The sequence below is a fragment of the Phyllobates terribilis genome, unplaced genomic scaffold (assembly GCF_046119375.1).
Source record: "Phyllobates terribilis strain yellow unplaced genomic scaffold, ASM4611937v1 Scaffold_3__8_contigs__length_932513732, whole genome shotgun sequence".
Classification (NCBI taxonomy): domain Eukaryota; kingdom Metazoa; phylum Chordata; class Amphibia; order Anura; family Dendrobatidae; genus Phyllobates; species Phyllobates terribilis.
In genome coordinates, this window is record NW_027362763.1 from 748,079,120 (window position 1) to 748,088,408 (window position 9,289).

Genomic DNA, 9,289 nt, shown 5'->3' on the forward strand with positions numbered 1-9,289 from the left:
AGGGTCATGTTGCAGGTAGTGCAGCAAGAAGGCACTCATGTGTCTTGCGCATCAAGGAGCACCAAGTCCCTGTTGTGTTGGTTGCGAGGTAACAATCATGCTTCCTTCCTCTGCCCTCTCCCCCCAACCTCGCACAACAGAAATGTTGTCTTCCATCAGTTCATCCTCCACTTCTTCCTGGGCTCCTGCACCTTCCTCACTAGTTTGGCTGCTACCATGCACCCTGGTAAATCCATCTCCCCCACCCTCACATGCCTTCCGCCTTGGTGCTGCCGACCGTCTGGACCTTGCAGATGTTAGCCCTTCCGCATACAACTCCTCCTCCTCTACTTCCTCCACCTCCTCTGGTCGCACCACCTGACTCTGAATTCTGTTTAACATGTGCTCCAGCATGTAAATCACCGGAATAGTCATGCTGATAATGGCATCGTCAGCACTAAACATCTTCGTCGCCATTTCAAAACTGTGCAGAAGGGTGCATAGGTCCCTGATCTGAGACCACTCCTCCAGCGTGATTTGCCCCACCTCTGGATCCCGTTGGCCCAGGCTATACGTCAGAACGTATTGCACCAGGGCTTGTCGGTGCTGCCACAGTCGCTGCAACATGTGCAGAGTTGAATTCCACTGGGTAGGCACATTGCATTTTAGCCGGTGAAGTGGCAGGCCCAATGGCTTCTGTAGAGATGTAAGTCGCTGAGCTGCGGGATGCGAATGGCAGAAGTGAGCACACAGCGACCGTGCCCTCTGCAGAAAGCCATCTAGTCCGGGATAGTGGCCTAAAAATTGCTGGACAACCAGGTTCAACAGGTGAGCCATACAAGGCACATGTGTGACATTGCCCCGGCGAAGGGCCGCACCCAGGTTTGCAGCATTGTCGCACACGGCCTTCCCTGGTTTCAGGTCCAGTGGAGACAACCATTCATGAAACTGGTTCTCCAGAGCTGACCACAACTCCTCAGCTGTGTGACTCACATTTCCCAGACATTTCAAAGTAAAAAACGCCTGATGACGTTGAGCCCTGCTGCCAGCATAGTAAGGAGGTGTGCAGGATCCCTTCTGCGCAGTTAGAAAGTGTGTGGCATGACCAGACAGGCTTTGGGTGCAGGTGGGGGATGTTGAGGAGGCAGAAGCAGTGGAGGAACTTCGAGATAAAGAGGATTGACGCACAACTCGTGGGGACGGCAAGACTTGGACAGCAGCCCCTTGTCCTGCTGTCACCATAGTTACCCAGTGCCCAGTCAGCGACATGTAACTTCCCTGTCCATGCCTACTCGTCCAAGTGTCTGTGGTGAAATGCACCCTGTCACACACAGAGTTTCTCAAAGAAGCAGTGATGTTGTGTGCGACATGCTGGTGGAGCGCAGGCACACCTTTCTTTGAGAAGTAGTGCCGACTGGGCATCTGGTACTGGGGTACTGCGACGGACATAAGGTCTCGAAAATCCTCTGTGTCCACCAGGCGGAAAGGCAGCATTTCTGCAGCCAAGAGCTTGCAGATGGTGAAATTCAACCTCTTAGCTTTCTCATGGCTAGGAGGAAATGGTCTTTTACTTGTCCACATCTGAGGGACCGAGGGCTGGCTGTTGTGCTTAGACGGGGTTGAGAAGGGTGTCCCCGGCAAACTGCCGGTCTGTGAGGACGATGCAGGCGGACATGTTAGGTTGCCTTGATCCAAAGGTGGTGCTCTCGATGTCGGAGAGCGCTCAACACCAGCTGGTGTTTCCACCTCCAAATAAAATGATGACCTGCCAATCACACTGGATGTTGGGGGTAAAGAGGTGGCAGGTATGCGTCCCAAAACAGGTGTGACTGCTGTCCCCCCAGTCACAGAGGATGAAGAGTCCGCGGATGCACAAGATGGGGCAGACGGTGGTTGGCCCGGCCCGCTAGGCCGCATTGTAGCACAGTGAGATTCCCACTGCAACTTATGCTTCATATCCATGTGACGGTTCATGCATGAAGTACTCAAACTATGGATTTTTTGGCCTCTACTTAGCTTTTGGTGACAAATGTTACAGATAGCACGAGTTAGGTCATCCTTATCGATCTGAAAAAATTCCCAGGCTATGCAAGGCTTAGCACCCATGCGACCTGAAGAGCCACCACGACTTGTGGTCAGAGGCAGAGTTGTGTTTGAGGATGCAGTTGTTGACGTGCTTCCAGTACTACGTCTCTGTCCAGGAAGGCGCAACCTGACCTCATCGTCACTAGCATCCTCCTCCACCTCCTCTGCTGACCTCATCCACTGGCTGACTGTGGGTTGACAGTAAGTGGGATCTGCAACCTCGTCATCATCACCCTGTGTGTTCTCACACCCGTCATCCTCAGAGCCAACCTCTTCCTGCCCTGACAAAAAACTCAAGTTGTCGCTCCAATCAGGTATTTGAGTCTCAGCATCGTCTTCCTCATTGTCTCCACCAACAGGAGTTACAGTTTGGGAACGAGGGTCTACATTATGGTCAGAACCTTCTGCGTCTGGTCCTGGATTCGACTCATCAAGATTCTGGGCATCAGTGCAGATCATTTCCTCATCTGGATTCACAGAAGCTCTGGAGCCGACCTCTGATTCCCAGGCTATAGTATGAGTAAACAGCTGTGCAGACTCAACCATCTGTTCTACCCCATATTCAGACGGGCAGCTGGAGACTTGAGAGCTTTGAGGAAGCAAGTGCGATTGGGGTGACACCTCTGAGGACTGGAGTATTTGTGATGTTGAAGTTGAGGTGGAGGAGAGCCCACTTAAAGGAGCACTTGATATCCATTGAAGCACCTGCTGATTTTGTGCCTCATCTGGAATTTGTAGCGATTGGCGTGGCTGTAAGAAAGGAATCGTATCACATTGTCCGCTAAAAGAGGTAGACATTTTAGTTTGGCTGAAAGATGGTCTTTCTTTTGCAGATGTTACTGTTGCTTTAACACCTACCCCACGAACGCAACCTTTTTTTCCCATCCCAACATGCCTATTCCCCTTTCCACCAGCAGCAGGCCTTTTTCCACTCATTTTGGTGGTTAATTAATTGACAACTCTGGAGTTGTTTGCACAAAAAACGATGGATGGGAACCGAGCAGAGCTGAGTGGCCAAACTGTGGTATTAGCCCAAAAGGATTGGCTGGGTTAGATGCAGTAAAACAATTTTATTACATACACAGGTGGTGGAGCTTAGTATAGATGGACTAATAGAATGAGTCCCACACACTGCTACAAGCCCAAAATTATTTTCCAAGCTAGATGCAGATAAAAATTATTTGTAATTTGCAAGCTGGTGGAGCTTAGTATAGATGGACTAATAGAATAAGTCCCACACACTGCTACAAGCCCAAAATAATTTTCTGAGCTAGATGCAGATAAAAATTATTTGTAATTTGCAAGCTGGTGGAGCTTAGTATAGATGAACTAATAGGATAAGTCCCACACACTGCTACAAGCCCAAAATTATTTTCCGAGCTAGATGCAGCTAAAAATTATTTGTAATTTGCAAGCTGGTGGAGCTTAGTATAGATGGCCTAATATAATGAGTACCACACACTGCTACTATGCCCAAAATTATCTTCCAGACAAGATGCAGCTAAAAATTTTTGTAATTTGCAAGCAGGTGGAGCTTAGTATAGATGGCCTAATAGAATGATGCTATGCCCAAAAGGTTTTACTTGGCTAGGTGCAGTAAAAAAAATTGTATTCTATACACAGGTGGTGTAGCTTGCAACACAGATACGCTACTCCACTGACTAATACACACTGCAAGAAGCCAAAAAGGATTTGCTTAGCTAGATTTAGCCAAATGCTGTGAAAAACACATGCACAGCACTGGCACAGACCTGCCTGGCAAAAAGTCCTAGGAAATGCTGTAACCTAGTCCTCAAAAGGACTGCAATTACAACTAGTCCCTGCTCCCAAGCTGTCTATTTAAGAGCGCAGACCTGCCTGCTAAAAGTCGTAGGAAATGCTGTAACCTAGTCCTCAAAAGGACTGCAATTACAAGTAGACCCTACTCCCAACCTATCTATTTAAGAGCACAGACCTGCCTGCTAAAAGTTGTAGGAAATGCTGTAACCTAGTCCTCAAAAGGACTGCAATCACAACTATTCCCTACTCCCAAGCTATTTGTATATTTCTGAGAAAATTGGCTTGAAATTAACACTGAAAGGATAGCGCACACAGCAACAGCGGTGCCGTCTAACACGCAGCTGCAGCAGTGAGAAAATGGTGGCAACAGGGAAAGTGGCTGGGTCTTATAGGGCAAGGACATGTGACATACACAGCCAATGACACATGCCCTTGCTTGTGTGAAAAAAATCAGTTCGCTCCGTGTGTGCGCTGCTGATAGGATGACAGATTGCACCTCCCCACTGTAAATGCGGGAAAGAGAAAAAAAAAATGGAGATCTTCATTATTTCTGCAGAGATCCATCCCCTGCCCCTCCCCCCGCCCCGCTGTACACTCAAACTGCGTATTAACATTGATTATCAGCATTACTGTGAAAAAATCCAGTTATGATTTTGGTGCACGAACAGTTATCGAACATAACCTCGAACAGTCGGATTTTTTTCAAATCGTTCGGGTTCGCCAAACGGCTCGAACACCGCTCAAAACAGCTCGAATTTGAGATTGGCGAACAGTTCGAGTCGAACACCGCTCATCTCTAGTAATGAGTTGATTAGGAGCGTCTAACTGGTCTGCAGGAGCCAGAACTCATAATGGTTTGTAGGGGATCAAATACTTATTTCTCACTGAAAAATTAAAAAAAAAATTTATGCAATGTTATTTTCTTGATTCTTTTGGAATATTCTATCTCTCAATGTTAAAATTAACCTACCCTTAAAATTGTAGACTGTTCATGTCTTTGTCAGTGGGCAAATTTACAAAACAGCAAGGGATCAAATACTTATTTCCCCCACTGTACATGATTAAGCATTTGCATCGATTTTCACTTTGTACATCAGCAGACTCAGTGGCATGTAAAAGTTTGGGCATCCCTGGTCAAAATTACTGTTATTGTGAGCAGTTCAGCAAGTTGAAGAGGGAATAATCTCTAAAAGGCCTAAAGTTAAAGATGACACATTTCCTTTGTATTTTAGGCGAAAAAATATATATATTGTCATTTTTTACATTTTAAAAATTACAGAAAGGAAAATGTGCCAATGCAAAAGTTTTGCCACCCTTTGAGATTTGTGTGCTCAGATAACTTTGACCAAGGATTCAGACCTTAATTAGATTGTTAGGGTTATGGCTTGTTTACTATCATCATTAGCAAAGGCCAGGTAATACAAATTTCCCAGCTTTATAAAACCCAGCATCCTCTAACCTTGTACCAAAATACAGCAGCCATGGGTTCTTCTAAGCAGCTGTCTAGCACTCTGAAAATGAAGATCGTGGAGGCCCACAGAGCAGGAGAAGGCTATAAGAGGATAGCAAAGCGTTTTCAAGTTTCCCTTTCCTCAGTTCAAAATGTAATTAAGAAATGACAGTTAATAGGAACAGTGGAGGTCAAGATAAGGTCTGGAAGACCAAGCAAGAGCTGCTCATAGGCTTATTAGAGGGGCAAATCAGAACCCCCGCTTGACTGCAAAAGACCTTCAGAAAGATTTAGCAAACTCTGGAGTTGTAATACATTGTTCCACTGTTCAGGGACACCTGCACAAATATGGCCTTTAAGGAAAAGTCATCAGAAGAAAACCTCTCCTGCATCCTCACTATAAAATTCAGTGTCAGAAGTATGCAAAAGAACATCTAAACAAGCCTGATGCATTTTTGAAACAATTCCTGTTGACTGATGGGGTTAAAATAGAACTCTTTGGCCACAATGATCGGAGAAAAAAGGGCACAGAATTTCAGGAAAAGAATATTTTGCTAACCATTAAGCATAGGGGTGGATCAATCATGTTTTGAGGTTGAGTTTCAACCAATGACACGGGGAACAATTCATGGATAGAGGGAAGAATGGATTCAATGAAATTTCAACAAATTCTTGATACAAACATACCACCATCTGTAAAAAAGCTGAAGTTGAAAAGAGGATAGCTTCTACAAATGGATAATGATCCGAAACACACGTCAAAATCCACAATAGACTCTCTCAAAAGGCACAAGGTTTTACAATGGCCCTCACAGTCCCTTGATCTGAGCATCATTGAAAATCTGTGGCTAGACTTAAAAATAACAGTGCGTGCAAGGAATCTCATAGAACTGGAAAAAAATTTCAAGGAAGAATGAATGAAAATCCCTCAAACAAAAATTGAAAGACTTTGTCTGGCCGCGAAAAGCATTTACAAGCCGTGGTACATGCAAAAGGGAGTGCTAGTAGGTACAAACCATACAGGGTGCCCAAACTTTTGCATCGGCCCTTTTTGCAATTTTTAAAATGTAAAAGATGAAAATATATATTTTTTTTTTGCCTAAAATACAAAGAAAATGTGTCATCTTTAATGTTAGGCCTTTTAGAGATCATTTATTCTTCAACATGCTTAACTGTTCACATAACAGTAATTTTGACCAGGGGTGCACAAACTTTTACATACCAATGTATAAAGTACTGTGCAAAAGTTATAGGAAGGTGTGAACAAAATGTGTTACCATAACAATGCTTTCAAAATTATAAATGCTAATAATTTATTTTCATCAAAAAGCACAAGATGTTTCCTTGGCCAACCACTGCTTCTATAGTCCTCAACCTTGCTCATTTCTTGGAGCTTCATCGAAAGAGCTTAAATAGCACATCTTGAGACCTAGTTTGTAGTCTGCTTTGGAATGTTTGCCTGGGAAACACCTTGCTTTTGAAGTATAACTACCTTGTGTCATAATGCTGTGCTTAATCTTGCCATGTCGACATGAAACTGTCTTCCACAACCTCACCCTTACAGCAAAGTTTGGCTGGTCCTCACCCAGCTTTAAGCCTTCTACACAGCTATTTCCATTTCATATAATGACTATGTTTTGACGAAAATGATGATCTTTATCACCTGTGCTCAATTGTGGTGAGAAAAGCTGCATTAATTTCCCCAGTTTTTATTGTCTTACCTTCACTCTACCTACTGTATAAAAGAGGATCCAGGCGATGCTACTAATGATATGTCACCTCTGGGACTAGACACACTAAGTGGACATTCTAACTGGGGCCCCATTACAAGTATATAAGAGCAATATCTAGGAAAGGGAATTTTTTTTTAGAATTCCAATTATGTTTTATGTGATCTATTATTAATCTAATCTAATGAGCTGATTATTATTTAGACATAGGACCACAAATTTTGAAGAAAACTTGGTTCTATATTTGCAGTAAACCAACAAATCAGCCCCAATAACGTCAGACAAATTATTGACAAAGAAGCGAAACATTCCATGATGTGTTTGCACGGGCAGCTCTATTCTTGTCTCGCCATATCTATAGGTGGGTGATTTGCCTAGCACCATGTGTACTGTGGGTCACCGGATCGTGCCCTCTGCTGTGGGTTTAGTGCTTCAGTGGTAGACGGTGCATGGCAGTTTGAGCAGAATGTTAAACTAAGAACTTCGTGTTCAGTTTTGCAAATTTTCACTCATACAGATAGACGAATGTATGCGTTTTGGTTGTGCAGCCCATGTGATTTCTTACAGCTACAGTTATTGGTTCTTGCAGTGTTTTTGTTTTTACCCTGAACTTGATCTTTTAAGTTAAAGGGGTTGGCTATTTTGTCTTTTTTTAACAAATATTTTGGGAACATGATTTTATAGCACTTGCTAATGTAAATGTATTACAGGTTCTCCTTCTTCACAGGATGCACCACGCTTTTGTCCTCAAGCTGGCTGCTGATGGAGGAGCATGTAACTAGACTTGTCCATCATTTTTCTCCAGTTGAAAATCACTTTTCCCATGTACAGTGCTTTGAGTGGAAGGAGGCTGATGGGTGCAAATAGTCATATGCTTCTTTGAACCCTTTCCTGCATGTTGCAAGTAATATTCAGCAATGAAGGGATGAAGGAAGAGCTCTAAGCCTTGTGATTGTTAGCTGCTGCCCTTAGTAAACAGTCAAAATCTTAATTTTATGGCAGAATGTTTTTTTCTTTATTACTCTCCCAAAAATGTATATAAATTAAGAGTTATATTATTTGTACCTCAAGATTCTGCCATAAAATGCAAAAAAAAACAGTTCCCCATGCAAGTACATCAAATTAAAAAAATCTATCATCTTATGACTATTGAAAATAAAAAATATATAAAAATTACTGTGTCCTTAAAATGTAAAAAAAAACAGACGTGTCCCATGACTGATTTGCATCAACAACTACTTTTGCCATGGATGTAAAAAAAATAAAAATACAAGCCATGGTTCATGAAACAGCTTATCACATGTCCAATGAAGTTGAATTTGAGCTTACATACAGTTAAAACCAGAAGTTTCCATACACTATATAAAAAGACACATATTCATGTTTTTCTCAATATGTGACATAAAATCAGTATAAACCTTTCCCGGTTTAGGTCAATTAGGATTACCATAATTTTTACTATTTTCCAAATGCCAGAATAATGAGAGAGAGAGAATGCTTTAAGGCATTTTTATTACTTACTGCAAAGTCAAAAATTTACATACACTAAGATTACTATGCCTTTAAACAATTCTGGACTGCCCATATGATGATGTCATGTGTTTGGAAGTTTCTGATTTCTGTTTTTTGGCAACATCTGAGTTAATTAGAGACATACCTGTGGATGTATTTTAATGCACACCTGAAACACATTGCTTATTTGTGTAGCATCATGGGAAGGTCTAAAGAAATCAGTCAAGATAATAGGAAGAGAATTGTGGACTTGCACAAGTCTGGCTCATCCTTGGGTACAATTTCAAGATACCTGAAGGTGCCTCGTTCATCTGTAAAACAATTATACGCAAGTACAAACAAGATGGAAATGTCCAGCTATCATACCGCTCAGGAAGGAGACGGGTTCTGTGTCCCTGAGATGAACGTGCTTTGGCCCAACATGCGCATATCAACCCAAGTACCAAAGCAAAAGACCTTGTGAAGATGATGGCAGAAGCTGTTAAGATTGGGTCAATATCCACAGTATAACGAGTACTGTATCAGTATGGGCTGAAAGGCCAATCTGCTTGGAAGAAGCCATTACTCCAAAATAAACATAAAAAAGCCAGATTAATGTTTGCAAATGCACACAGGAACAAAGACCTTCATTTTTGGAGACATGTCCTGTGGTCTGATGAAACTAAAATGTAAATTTTTTGGCATAATGATCATCGTTACGTTTGGAGGAAAAAGGGAGAATCTTGGGAGCCGAAGAACACCATCCCAACTGTGA